Here is a 16,054-nt window from a genome sequence, read left to right as displayed (position 1 = left end):
TTTTCGTCAAAAAAATTATATTTTCATGGGCTATAGGCTGAGTGTTTTTTCCATTTTAGGGGGAAAATTATTCTTTGCCTGATCGTTTATTTATCGCGTTAAACGGCCTATACACATGCCGGGGAACTGATATATGCGGAGTACCGGTGCTTTCAAGACTCTTTATTTTTCGTCAAAAAAATTATATTTTCATGGGCTATAGGCTGAGTGTTTTTTCCATTTTAGGGGGAAAATTATTCTTTGCCGGATCGTTTATTTATCGCGTTAAACGGCCTATACGCATGCCGGGGAACTGATATATGCAGAGTACCGGTGCTTTCAAGACTCTTTATTTTTCGTCAAAAAAATTATATTTTCATGGGCTATAGGCTGAGTGTTTTTTCCATTTTAGGGGGAAAATTATTCTTTGCCTGATCGTTTATTTATCGCGTTAAACGGCCTATACACATGCCGGGGAACTGATATATGCGGAGTACCGGTGCTTTCAAGACTCTTTATTTTTCGTCGAAAAATTTAAATTTTCATGGGCTATAGGCTGAGTGCTTTTTTTCCATTTTAGGGAGAAAATTATTCTTTGCCTGATCGTTTATTTATCGCGTTAAACGGCCTATACACATGCCGGGGAACTGATATGTGCGGAGTGCCGGCGCTTTCAAGACACTTTATTTTTCGTCGAAAAAATTATATTTTCATGGGCTTAGTGTTTTTTCCATTTTAGGGGGAAAATTATTCTTTGCCTGATCGCTTATTTATCGCGTTAAACGGCCTATACACATGCCGGGGAACTGATATGTGCGGAGTGCCGGCGCTTTCAAGACACTTTATTTTTCGTCGAAAAAATTATATTTTCATGGGCTATAGGCTTAGTGTTTTTTCCATTTTAGGGGGAAAATTATTCTTTGCCTGATCGCTTATTTATCGCGTTAAACGGTCTATACACATGCCGGGGAACTGATATATGCGGAGTGCCGGCGCTTTCAAGACACTTTATTTTTCGTCGAAAAAATTATATTTTCATGGGCTATAGGCTTAGTGTTTTTTCCATTTTGGGGGGAAAATTATTCTTTGCCTGATCGCTTATTTATCGCGTTAAACGGCCTATACACATGCCGGGGAACTGATATGTGCGGAGTGCCGGCGCTTTCAAGACACTTTATTTTTCGTCGAAAAAATTATATTTTCATGGGCTATAGGCTTAGTGTTTTTTCCATTTTGGGGGGAAAATTATTCTTTGCCTGATCGCTTATTTATCGCGTTAAACGGCCTATACACATGCCGGGGAACTGATATATGCGGAGTGCCGGCGCTTTCAAGACACTTTATTTTTCGTCAAAAAAATTATATTTTCATGGGCTATAGGCTTAGTGTTTTTTCCATTTTGGGGGGAAAATTATTCTTTGCCTGATCGCTTATTTATCGCGTTAAACGGCCTATACACATGCCGGGGAGCTGATATATGCGGAGTGCCGGCGCTTTCAAGACACTTTATTTTTCGTCGAAAAAATTATATTTTCATGGGCTATAGGCTTAGTGTTTTTTCCATTTTGGGGGGAAAATTATTCTTTGCCTGATCGCTTATTTATCGCGTTAAACGGCCTATACACATGCCGAGGAACTGGTATGTGCGGAGTGCCGGCGCTTTCAAGACTCTTTATTTTTCGTCGAAAAAATTATATTTTCATGGGCTATAGGCTTAGTGTTTTTTCCATTTTGGGGGGAAAATTATTCTTTGCCTGATCGCTTATTTATCGCGTTAAGCGGCCTATACACATGCCGGGGAGCTGGTATGTGCGGAGTGCCGGCGCTTTCAAGACACTTTATTTTTCGTCGAAAAAATTATATTTTCATGGGTTATAGGCTTAGTGTTTTTTCCATTTTGGGGGGAAAATTATTCTTTGCCTGATCGCTTATTTATCGCGTTAAACGGCCTATACACATGCCGGGGAGCTGATATAAGCGGAGTACCGGCGCTTTCAAGACACTTTATTTTTCGTCGAAAAAATTATATTTTCATGGGCTATAGGGTTAGTGTTTTTTCCATTTTGGGGGGAAAATTATTCTTTGCCTGATCGCTTATTTATCGCGTTAAACGGACTATACACATGCCGGGGAACTGATATATGCGGAGTGCCGGCGCTTTCAAGACTCTTTATTTTTCTTCGAAAAAATTATATTTTCATGGGCTATAGGCTTAGTGTTTTTTCCATTTTAGGGGGAAATTATTCTTTGCCTGATCGCTTATTTATCGCGTTAAACGGCCTATACACATGCCGGGGAGCTGATATATGCGGAGTACCGGCGCTTTCAAGACACTTTATTTTTCGTCGAAAAAATTATATTTACATGGGCTATAGGCTTAGTGTTTTTTCCATTTTGGGGGGAAAATTATTCTTTGCCTGATCGCTTATTTATCGCGTTAAACGGCCTATACACATGCCGGGGAACTGATATGTGCGGAGTGCCGGCGCTTTCAAGACTTTATTTTTCGTCGAAAAAATTATATTTTCATGGGCTATAGGCTTAGTGTTTTTTCCATTTTGGGGGGAAAATTATTCTTTGCCTGATCGCTTATTTATCGCGTTAAACGGCCTATACACATGCCGGGGAACTGATATGTGCGGAGTGCCGGCGCTTTCAAGACTCTTTATTTTTCGTCGAAAAAATTATATTTTCATGGGCTATAGGCTTAGTGTTTTTTCCATTTTGGGGGGAAAATTATTCTTTGCCTGATCGCTTATTTATCGCGTTAAACGGCCTATACACATGCCGGGGAACTGATATGTGCGGAGTGCCGGCGCTTTCAAGACTCTTTATTTTTCGTCGAAAAAATTATATTTTCATGGGCTATAGGCTTAGTGTTTTTTTTCCATTTTGGGGGGAAAACTATTCTTTGCCTGATCGCTTATTTATCGCGTTAAACGGCCTATACACATGCCGGGGAGCTGATATATGCGGAGTACCGGCGCTTTCAAGACACTTTATTTTTCGTCGAAAAAATTATATTTTCATGGGCTATAGGCTTAGTGTTTTTTCCATTTTGGGGGGAAAATTATTCTTTGCCTGATCGCTTATTTATCGCGTTAAACGGCCTATACACATGCCGGGGAACTGATATATGCGGAGTGCCGGCGCTTTCAAGACTCTTTATTTTTCGTCGAAAAAATTATATTTTCATGGGCTATAGGCTTAGTGTTTTTTCCATTTTAGGGGGAAATTATTCTTTGCCTGATCGCTTATTTATCGCGTTAAACGGCCTATACACATGCCGGGGAGCTGATATATGCGGAGTACCGGCGCTTTCAAGACTCTTTATTTTTCGTCGAAAAAATTAAATTTTCATGTACTATAGGCTGTGTTTTTTCCATTTTAGGGGGAAAATTATTCTTTGCCTGATCGCTTATTTATCGCGTTAAACGGCCTATACACATGCCGGGGAACTGATATATGCGGAGTGCCGGCGCTTTCAAGACTCTTTATTTTTCGTCGAAAAAATTATATTTTCATGGGCTATAGGCTCAGGGTTTTTTCCATTTTGGGGGGAAAATTATTCTTTGCCTGATCGCTTATTTATCGCGTTAAACGGCCTATACACATGCCGGGGAGCTGATATATGCGGAGTACCGGCGCTTTCAAGGCACTTTATTTTTCGTCGAAAAAATTATATTTTCATTGGCTATAGGCTTAGTGTTTTTTCCATTTTGGGGGGAAAATTATTCTTTGCCTGATCGCTTATTTATCGCGTTAAACGGCCTATACACATGCCGGGGAGCTGATATATGCGGAGTGCCGGCGCTTTCAAGACTCTTTATTTTTCGTCGGAAAAATTATATTTTCATGGGCTCTAGGCTTAGTGTTTTTTCCATTTTAGGGGGAAAATTATTCTTTGCCTGATCGCCTATTTATCGCGTTAAACGGCCTATACACATGCCGGGGAACTGATATATGCGGAGTGCCGGCGCTTTCAAGACTCTTTATTTTTCGTCGAAAAAATTATATTTTCATGGGCTATATTTTCATGGCTTAGTGTTTTTTTCCATTTTGGGGGGAAAATTATTCTTTGCCTGATCGCTTATTTATCGCGTTAAACGGCCTATACACATGCCGGGGAACTGATATATGCGGAGTGCCGGCGCTTTCAAGACTCTTTATTTTTCGTCGAAAAAATTATATTTTCATGGGCTATAGGCTTAGTGTTTTTTCCATTTTGGGGGGAAAATTATTCTTTGCCTGATCGCTTATTTATCGCGTTAAACGGCCTATACACATGCCGGGGAACTGATATATGCGGAGTACCGGCGCTTTCAAGGCACTTTATTTTTCGTCGAAAAAATTATATTTTCATGGGCTATAGGCTTAGTGTTTTTTCCATTTTAGGGGGAAAATTATTCTTTGCCTGATCGCTTATTTATCGCGTTAAACGGCCTATACACATGCCGGGGAGCTGATATATGCGGAGTACCGGCGCTTTCAAGACACTTTATTTTTCGTCGAAAAAATTATATTTTCATGGGCTATAGGCTTAGTGTTTTTTCCATTTTGGGGGGAAAATTATTCTTTGCCTGATCGCTTATTTATCGCGTTAAACGGCCTATACACATGCCGGGGAACTGATATGTGCGGAGTGCCGGCGCTTTCAAGAGTCTTTATTTTTCGTCGAAAAAATTATATTTTCATGGGCTATAGGCTTAGTGTTTTTTCCATTTTGGGGGGAAAATTATTCTTTGCCTGATCGCTTATTCATCGCGTTAAACGGCCTATACACATGCCGGGGAACTGATATGTGCGGAGTGCCGGCGCTTTCAAGACTCTTTATTTTTCGTCGAAAAAATTATATTTTCATGGGCTATAGGCTTAGTGTTTTTTCCATTTTGGGGGGAAAATTATTCTTTGCCTGATCGCATATTTATCGCGTTAAACGGCCTATACACATGCCGGGGAACTGATATGTGCGGAGTGCCGGCGCTTTCAAGACTCTTTATTTTTCGTCGAAAAAATTATATTTTCATGGGCTATAGGCTTAGTGTTTTTTCCATTTTGGGGGGAAAATTATTCTTTGCCTGATCGCTTATTTATCGCGTTAAACGGCCTATACACATGCCGGGGAGCTGATATATGCGGAGTACCGGCGCTTTCAAGACACTTTATTTTTCGTCGAAAAAATTATATTTTCATGGGCTATAGGCTTAGTGTTTTTTCCATTTTGGGGGGAAAATTATTCTTTGCCTGATCGCTTATTTATCGCGTTAAACGGCCTATACACATGCCGGGGAGCTGATATATGCGCAGTGCCGGCGCTTTCAAGACACTTTATTTTTCGTCGAAAAAATTATATTTTCATGGGCTATAGGCTTAGTGTTTTTTCCATTTTGGGGGGAAAATTATTCTTTGCCTGATCGCTTATTTATCGCGTTAAACGGCCTATACACATGCCTGGGAACTGATATGTGCGGAGTGCCGGCGCTTTCGAGACACTTTATTTTTCGTCGAAAAAATTATATTTTCATGGGCTATAATAGGCTTAGTGTTTTTTCCATTTTGGGGGGAAAATTATTCTTTGCCTGATCGCTTATTTATCGCGTTAAACGGCCTATACACATGCCGGGGAGCTGATATATGCGGAGTGCCGGCGCTTTCAAGAGACTTTATTTTTCGTCGAAAAAATTATATTTTCATGGGCTATGGGCTTAGTGTTTTTTCCATTTTGGGGGGAAAATTATTCTTTGCCTGATCGCTTATTTATCGCGTTAAACGGCCTATACACATGCCGGGGAACTGATATGTGCGGAGTGCCGGCGCTTTCAAGACACTTTATTTTTCGTCGAAAAAATTACATTTTCATGGGCTATAGGCTTAGTGTTTTTTTCCATTTTGGGGGGAAAATTATTCTTTGCCTGATCGCTTATTTATCGCGTTAAACGGCCCATACACATGCCGGGGAGCTGATATATGCGGAGTACCGGCGCTTTCAAGACACTTTATTTTTCGTCGAAAAAATTATATTTTCATGGGCTATAGGCTTAGTGTTTTTTCCATTTTGGGGGGAAAATTATTCTTTGCGTGATCGCTTATTTATCGCGTTAAACGGCCTATACACATGCCGGGGAGCTGATATATGCGGAGTGCCGGCGCTTTCAAGACACTTTATTTTTCGTCGAAAAAATTATATTTTCATGGGCTATAGGCTTAGTGTTTTTTCCATTTTGGGGGGAAAATTATTCTTTGCCTGATCGCATATTTATCGCGTTAAACGGCCTATACACATGCCGGGGAACTGGTATGTGCGGAGTGCCGGCGCTTTCAAGACTCTTTATTTTTCGTCGAAAAAATTATATTTTCATGGGCTATAGGCTTAGTGTTTTTTCCATTTTGGGGGGAAAATTATTCTTTGCCTGATCGCTTATTTATCGCGTTAAACGGCTTATACACATGCCGGGGAACTGATATATGCGGAGTGCCGGCGCTTTCAAGACTCTTTATTTTTCGTCGAAAAAATTATATTTTCATGGGCTATAGGCTTAGTGTTTTTTCCATTTTAGGGGGAAAATTATTCTTTGCCTGATCGCTTATTTATCGCGTTAAACGGCCTATACACATGCCGGGGAACTGATATATGCGGAGTGCCGGCGCTTTCAAGAATCTTTATTTTTCGTCGAAAAAATTATATTTTCATGGGCTATAGGCTTAGTGTTTTTTCCATTTTGGGGGGAAAATTATTCTTTGCCTGATCGCTTATTTATCGCGTTAAACGGCCTATACACATGCCGGGGAGCTGATATATGCGGAGTGCCGGCGCTTTCAAGACTCTTTATTTTTCGTCGGAAAAATTATATTTTCATGGGCTCTAGGCTTAGTGTTTTTTCCATTTTAGGGGGAAAATTATTCTTTGCCTGATCGCTTATTTATCGCGTTAAACGGCCTATACACATGCCGGGGAACTGATATATGCGGAGTGCCGGCGCTTTCAAGACTCTTTATTTTTCGTCGAAAAAATTATATTTTAATGGGCTATATTTTCATGGCTTAGTGTTTTTTCCATTTTGGGGGGAAAATTATTCTTTGCCTGATCGCTTATTTATCGCGTTAAACGGCCTATACACATGCCGGGGAACTGATATATGCGGAGTGCCGGCGCTTTCAAGACTCTTTATTTTTCGTCGAAAAAATTATATTTTCATGGGCTATAGGCTTAGTGTTTTTTCCATTTTGGGGGGAAAATTATTCTTTGCCTGATCGCTTATTTATCGCGTTAAACGGCCTATACACATGCCGGGGAACTGATATATGCGGAGTACCGGCGCTTTCAAGGCACTTTATTTTTCGTCGAAAAAATTATATTTTCATGGGCTATAGGCTTAGTGTTTTTTTCCATTTTAGGGGGAAAATTATTCTTTGCCTGATCGCTTATTTATCGCGTTAAACGGCCTATACACATGCCGGGGAACTGATATATGCGGAGTGCCGGCGCTTTCAAGACTCTTTATTTTTCGTCGAAAAAATTATATTTTCATGGGCTATAGGCTTAGTGTTTTTTCCATTTTGGGGGGAAAATTATTCTTTGCCTGATCGCTTATTTATCGCGTTAAACGGCCTGTACACATGCCGGGGAACTGATATGTGCGGAGTGCCGGCGCTTTCAAGACACTTTATTTTTCGTCGAAAAAATTATATTTTCATGGGATATAGGCTTAGTGTTTTTTCCATTTTGGGGGGAAAATTATTCTTTGCCTGATCGCTTATTTATCGCGTTAAACGGCCTATACACATGCCGGGGAACTGATAAGTGCGGAGTGCCGGCGCTTTCAAGACACTTTATTTTTCGTCGAAAAAATTATATTTTCATGGGCTATAGGCTTAGTGTTTTTTCCATTTTGGGGGGAAAATTATTCTTTGCCTGATCGCTTATTTATCGCGTTAAACGGCCTATACACATGCCGGGGAGCTGATATATGCGGAGTGCCGGCGCTTTCAAGACACTTTATTTTTCGTCGAAAAAATTATATTTTCATGGGCTATAGGCTTAGTGTTTTTTCCATTTTGGGGGGAAAATTATTCTTTGCCTGATCGCTTATTTATCGCATTAAACGGCCTATACACATGCCGGGGAACTGATATGTGCGGAGTGCCGGCGCTTTCAAGACACTTTATTTTTCGTCGAAAAAATTATATTTTCATGGGCTATAGGCTTAGTGTTTTTTCCATTTTGGGGGGAAAATTATTCTTTGCCTGATCGCTTATTTATCGCGTTAAACGGCCTATACACATGCCGGGGAGCTGATATATGCGGAGTACCGGCGCTTTCAAGACACTTTATTTTTCGTCGAAAAAATTATATTTTCATGGGCTATAGGCTTAGTGTTTTTTCCATTTTGGGGGGAAAATTATTCTTTGCCTGATCGCTTATTTATCGCGTTAAACGGCCTATACACATGCCGGGGAGCTGATATATGCGGAGTGCCGGCGCTTTCAAGACGCTTTAATTTTCGTCGAAAAAATTATATTTTCATGGGCTATAGGCTTAGTGTTTTTTCCATTTTGGGGGGAAAATTATTCTTTGCCTGATCGCTTATTTATCGCGTTAAACGGCCTATACACATGACGGGGAGCTGATATATGCGGAGTGCCGGCGCTTTCAAGACTTTATTTTTCGTCGAAAAAATTATATTTTCATGGGCTATATTTTCATGGCTTAGTGTTTTTTCCATTTTGGGGGGAAAATTATTCTTTGCCTGATCGCTTATTTATCGCGTTAAACGGCCTATACACATGCCGGGGAACTGATATATGCGGAGTGCCGGCGCTTTCAAGACTCTTTATTTTTCGTCAAAAAAAATTATATTTTCATGGGCTATAGGCTGAGTGTTTTTTCCATTTTGGGGGGAAAATTATTCTTTGCCTGATCGTTTATTTATCGCGTTAAACGGCCTATACACATACCGGGGAACTGATATATGCGGAGTACCGGTGCTTTCAAGACTCTTTATTTTTCGTCAAAAAAATTATATTTTCATGGGCTATAGGCTGAGTGTTTTTTCCATTTTAGGGGGAAAATTATTCTTTGCCTGATCGTTTATTTATCGCGTTAAACGGCCTATACACATGCCGGGGAACTGATATATGCGGAGTACCGGTGCTTTCAAGACTCTTTATTTTTCGTCAAAAAAATTATATTTTCATGGGCTATAGGCTGAGTGTTTTTTCCATTTTAGGGGGAAAATTATTCTTTGCCGGATCGTTTATTTATCGCGTTAAACGGCCTATACACATGCCGGGGAACTGATATATGCGGAGTACCGGTGCTTTCAAGACTCTTTATTTTTCGTCAAAAAAATTATATTTTCATGGGCTATAGGCTTAGTGTTTTTTCCATTTTGGGGGGAAAATTATTCTTTGCCTGATCGCTTATTTATCGCGTTAAACGGCCTATACACATGCCGGGGAACTGATATGTGCGGAGTACCGGCGCTTTTAAGACACTTTATTTTTCGTCGAAAAAATTATATTTTCATGGGCTATAGGCTTAGTGTTTTTTCCATTTTGGGGGGAAAATTATTCTTTGCCTGATCGCTTATTTATCGCGTTAAACGGCCTATACACATGCCGGGGAGCTGATATATGCGGAGTGCCGGCGCTTTCAAGACACTTTATTTTTCGTCGAAAAAATTATATTTTCATGGGCTATAGGCTTAGTGTTTTTTCCATTTTGGGGGGAAAATTATTCTTTGCCTGATCGCTTATTTATCGCGTTAAACGGCCTATACACATGCCGAGGAACTGGTATGTGCGGAGTGCCGGCGCTTTCAAGACTCTTTATTTTTCGTCGAAAAAATTATATTTTCATGGGCTATAGGCTTAGTGTTTTTTCCATTTTGGGGGGAAAATTATTCTTTGCCTGATCGCTTATTTATCGCGTTAAGCGGCCTATACACATGCCGGGGAGCTGGTATGTGCGGAGTGCCGGCGCTTTCAAGACACTTTATTTTTCGTCGAAAAAATTATATTTTCATTGGTTATAGGCTTAGTGTTTTTTCCATTTTGGGGGGAAAATTATTCTTTGCCTGATCGCTTATTTATCGCGTTAAACGGCCTATACACATGCCGGGGAGCTGATATAAGCGGAGTACCGGCGCTTTCAAGACACTTTATTTTTCGTCGAAAAAATTATATTTTCATGGGCTATAGGGTTAGTGTTTTTTTCCATTTTGGGGGGAAAATTATTCTTTGCCTGATCGCTTATTTATCGCGTTAAACGGACTATACACATGCCGGGGAACTGATATATGCGGAGTGCCGGCGCTTTCAAGACTCTTTATTTTTCTTCGAAAAAATTATATTTTCATGGGCTATAGGCTTAGTGTTTTTTCCATTTTAGGGGGAAATTATTCTTTGCCTGATCGCTTATTTATCGCGTTAAACGGCCTATACACATGCCGGGGAGCTGATATATGCGGAGTACCGGCGCTTTCAAGACACTTTATTTTTCGTCGAAAAAATTATATTTACATGGGCTATAGGCTTAGTGTTTTTTCCATTTTGGGGGGAAAATTATTCTTTGCCTGATCGCTTATTTATCGCGTTAAACGGCCTATACACATGCCGGGGAACTGATATGTGCGGAGTGCCGGCGCTTTCAAGACTTTATTTTTCGTCGAAAAAATTATATTTTCATGGGCTATAGGCTTAGTGTTTTTTCCATTTTGGGGGGAAAATTATTCTTTGCCTGATCGCTTATTTATCGCGTTAAGCGGCCTATACACATGCCGGGGAGCTGGTATGTGCGGAGTGCCGGCGCTTTCAAGACACTTTATTTTTCGTCGAAAAAATTATATTTTCATTGGTTATAGGCTTAGTGTTTTTTCCATTTTGGGGGGAAAATTATTCTTTGCCTGATCGCTTATTTATCGCGTTAAACGGCCTATACACATGCCGGGGAGCTGATATAAGCGGAGTACCGGCGCTTTCAAGACACTTTATTTTTCGTCGAAAAAATTATATTTTCATGGGCTATAGGGTTAGTGTTTTTTTCCATTTTGGGGGGAAAATTATTCTTTGCCTGATCGCTTATTTATCGCGTTAAACGGCCTATACACATGCCGGGGAGCTGATATATGCGGAGTACCGGCGCTTTCAAGACACTTTATTTTTCGTCGAAAAAATTATATTTTCATGGGCTATAGGCTTAGTGTTTTTTCCATTTTGGGGGGAAAATTATTCTTTGCCTGATCGCTTATTTATCGCGTTAAACGGCCTATACACATGCCGGGGAACTGATATGTGCGGAGTGCCGGCGCTTTCAAGACTCTTTATTTTTCGTCGAAAAAATTATATTTTCATGGGCTATAGGCTTAGTGTTTTTTCCATTTTGGGGGGAAAATTATTCTTTGCCTGATCGCTTATTTATCGCGTTAAACGGCCTATACACATGCCGGGGAGCTGATATATGCGGAGTACCGGCGCTTTCAAGACACTTTATTTTTCGTCGAAAAAATTATATTTTCATGGGCTATAGGCTTAGTGTTTTTTCCATTTTGGGGGGAAAATTATTCTTTGCCTGATCGCTTATTTATCGCGTTAAACGGCCTATACACATGCCGGGGAGCTGATATATGCGCAGTGCCGGCGCTTTCAAGACACTTTATTTTTCGTCGAAAAAATTATATTTTCATGGGCTATAGGCTTAGTGTTTTTTCCATTTTGGGGGGAAAATTATTCTTTGCCTGATCGCTTATTTATCGCGTTAAACGGCCTATACACATGCCTGGGAACTGATATGTGCGGAGTGCCGGCGCTTTCGAGACACTTTATTTTTCGTCGAAAAAATTATATTTTCATGGGCTATAATAGGCTTAGTGTTTTTTCCATTTTGGGGGGAAAATTATTCTTTGCCTGATCGCTTATTTATCGCGTTAAACGGCCTATACACATGCCGGGGAGCTGATATATGCGGAGTGCCGGCGCTTTCAAGACACTTTATTTTTCGTCGAAAAAATTATATTTTCATGGGCTATGGGCTTAGTGTTTTTTCCATTTTGGGGGGAAAATTATTCTTTGCCTGATCGCTTATTTATCGCGTTAAACGGCCTATACACATGCCGGGGAACTGATATGTGCGGAGTGCCGGCGCTTTCAAGACACTTTATTTTTCGTCGAAAAAATTACATTTTCATGGGCTATAGGCTTAGTGTTTTTTTCCATTTTGGGGGGAAAATTATTCTTTGCCTGATCGCTTATTTATCGCGTTAAACGGCCCATACACATGCCGGGGAGCTGATATATGCGGAGTACCGGCGCTTTCAAGACACTTTATTTTTCGTCGAAAAAATTATATTTTCATGGGCTATAGGCTTAGTGTTTTTTCCATTTTGGGGGGAAAATTATTCTTTGCGTGATCGCTTATTTATCGCGTTAAACGGCCTATACACATGCCGGGGAGCTGATATATGCGGAGTGCCGGCGCTTTCAAGACACTTTATTTTTCGTCGAAAAAATTATATTTTCATGGGCTATAGGCTTAGTGTTTTTTCCATTTTGGGGGGAAAATTATTCTTTGCCTGATCGCATATTTATCGCGTTAAACGGCCTATACACATGCCGGGGAACTGGTATGTGCGGAGTGCCGGCGCTTTCAAGACTCTTTATTTTTCGTCGAAAAAATTATATTTTCATGGGCTATAGGCTTAGTGTTTTTTCCATTTTGGGGGGAAAATTATTCTTTGCCTGATCGCTTATTTATCGCGTTAAACGGCTTATACACATGCCGGGGAACTGATATATGCGGAGTGCCGGCGCTTTCAAGACTCTTTATTTTTCGTCGAAAAAATTATATTTTCATGGGCTATAGGCTTAGTGTTTTTTCCATTTTAGGGGGAAAATTATTCTTTGCCTGATCGCTTATTTATCGCGTTAAACGGCCTATACACATGCCGGGGAACTGATATATGCGGAGTGCCGGCGCTTTCAAGAATCTTTATTTTTCGTCGAAAAAATTATATTTTCATGGGCTATAGGCTTAGTGTTTTTTCAAATTTTGGGGGGAAAATTATTCTTTGCCTGATCGCTTATTTATCGCGTTAAACGGCCTATACACATGCCGGGGAGCTGATATATGCGGAGTGCCGGCGCTTTCAAGACTCTTTATTTTTCGTCGGAAAAATTATATTTTCATGGGCTCTAGGCTTAGTGTTTTTTCCATTTTAGGGGGAAAATTATTCTTTGCCTGATCGCTTATTTATCGCGTTAAACGGCCTATACACATGCCGGGGAACTGATATATGCGGAGTGCCGGCGCTTTCAAGACTCTTTATTTTTCGTCGAAAAAATTATATTTTAATGGGCTATATTTTCATGGCTTAGTGTTTTTTCCATTTTGGGGGGAAAATTATTCTTTGCCTGATCGCTTATTTATCGCGTTAAACGGCCTATACACATGCCGGGGAACTGATATATGCGGAGTGCCGGCGCTTTCAAGACTCTTTATTTTTCGTCGAAAAAATTATATTTTCATGGGCTATAGGCTTAGTGTTTTTTCCATTTTGGGGGGGAAATTATTCTTTGCCTGATCGCTTATTTATCGCGTTAAACGGCCTATACACATGCCGGGGAACTGATATATGCGGAGTACCGGCGCTTTCAAGGCACTTTATTTTTCGTCGAAAAAATTATATTTTCATGGGCTATAGGCTTAGTGTTTTTTTCCATTTTAGGGGGAAAATTATTCTTTGCCTGATCGCTTATTTATCGCGTTAAACGGCCTATACACATGCCGGGGAACTGATATATGCGGAGTGCCGGCGCTTTCAAGACTCTTTATTTTTCGTCGAAAAAATTATATTTTCATGGGCTATAGGCTTAGTGTTTTTTCCATTTTGGGGGGAAAATTATTCTTTGCCTGATCGCTTATTTATCGCGTTAAACGGCCTGTACACATGCCGGGGAACTGATATGTGCGGAGTGCCGGCGCTTTCAAGACACTTTATTTTTCGTCGAAAAAATTATATTTTCATGGGATATAGGCTTAGTGTTTTTTCCATTTTGGGGGGAAAATTATTCTTTGCCTGATCGCTTATTTATCGCGTTAAACGGCCTATACACATGCCGGGGAACTGATAAGTGCGGAGTGCCGGCGCTTTCAAGACACTTTATTTTTCGTCGAAAAAATTATATTTTCATGGGCTATAGGCTTAGTGTTTTTTCCATTTTGGGGGGAAAATTATTCTTTGCCTGATCGCTTATTTATCGCGTTAAACGGCCTATACACATGCCGGGGAGCTGATATATGCGGAGTGCCGGCGCTTTCAAGACACTTTATTTTTCGTCGAAAAAATTATATTTTCATGGGCTATAGGCTTAGTGTTTTTTCCATTTTGGGGGGAAAATTATTCTTTGCCTGATCGCTTATTTATCGCATTAAACGGCCTATACACATGCCGGGGAACTGATATGTGCGGAGTGCCGGCGCTTTCAAGACACTTTATTTTTCGTCGAAAAAATTATATTTTCATGGGCTATAGGCTTAGTGTTTTTTCCATTTTGGGGGGAAAATTATTCTTTGCCTGATCGCTTATTTATCGCGTTAAACGGCCTATACACATGCCGGGGAGCTGATATATGCGGAGTACCGGCGCTTTCAAGACACTTTATTTTTCGTCGAAAAAATTATATTTTCATGGGCTATAGGCTTAGTGTTTTTTCCATTTTGGGGGGAAAATTATTCTTTGCCTGATCGCTTATTTATCGCGTTAAACGGCCTATACACATGCCGGGGAGCTGATATATGCGGAGTGCCGGCGCTTTCAAGACGCTTTAATTTTCGTCGAAAAAATTATATTTTCATGGGCTATAGGCTTAGTGTTTTTTCCATTTTGGGGGGAAAATTATTCTTTGCCTGATCGCTTATTTATCGCGTTAAACGGCCTATACACATGACGGGGAGCTGATATATGCGGAGTGCCGGCGCTTTCAAGACTTTATTTTTCGTCGAAAAAATTATATTTTCATGGGCTATATTTTCATGGCTTAGTGTTTTTTCCATTTTGGGGGGAAAATTATTCTTTGCCTGATCGCTTATTTATCGCGTTAAACGGCCTATACACATGCCGGGGAACTGATATATGCGGAGTGCCGGCGCTTTCAAGACTCTTTATTTTTCGTCAAAAAAAATTATATTTTCATGGGCTATAGGCTGAGTGTTTTTTCCATTTTGGGGGGAAAATTATTCTTTGCCTGATCGTTTATTTATCGCGTTAAACGGCCTATACACATACCGGGGAACTGATATATGCGGAGTACCGGTGCTTTCAAGACTCTTTATTTTTCGTCAAAAAAATTATATTTTCATGGGCTATAGGCTGAGTGTTTTTTCCATTTTAGGGGGAAAATTATTCTTTGCCTGATCGTTTATTTATCGCGTTAAACGGCCTATACACATGCCGGGGAACTGATATATGCGGAGTACCGGTGCTTTCAAGACTCTTTATTTTTCGTCAAAAAAATTATATTTTCATGGGCTATAGGCTGAGTGTTTTTTCCATTTTAGGGGGAAAATTATTCTTTGCCGGATCGTTTATTTATCGCGTTAAACGGCCTATACACATGCCGGGGAACTGATATATGCGGAGTACCGGTGCTTTCAAGACTCTTTATTTTTCGTCAAAAAAATTATATTTTCATGGGCTATAGGCTTAGTGTTTTTTCCATTTTGGGGGGAAAATTATTCTTTGCCTGATCGCTTATTTATCGCGTTAAACGGCCTATACACATGCCGGGGAACTGATATGTGCGGAGTACCGGCGCTTTTAAGACACTTTATTTTTCGTCGAAAAAATTATATTTTCATGGGCTATAGGCTTAGTGTTTTTTCCATTTTGGGGGGAAAATTATTCTTTGCCTGATCGCTTATTTATCGCGTTAAACGGCCTATACACATGCCGGGGAGCTGATATATGCGGAGTGCCGGCGCTTTCAAGACACTTTATTTTTCGTCGAAAAAATTATATTTTCATGGGCTATAGGCTTAGTGTTTTTTCCATTTTGGGGGGAAAATTATTCTTTGCCTGAT

This window comes from Dermacentor albipictus, chromosome 10, assembly GCF_038994185.2.
Source record: "Dermacentor albipictus isolate Rhodes 1998 colony chromosome 10, USDA_Dalb.pri_finalv2, whole genome shotgun sequence".
NCBI lineage: Eukaryota > Metazoa > Arthropoda > Arachnida > Ixodida > Ixodidae > Dermacentor > Dermacentor albipictus.
This window is presented reverse-complemented; position numbering follows the sequence as displayed.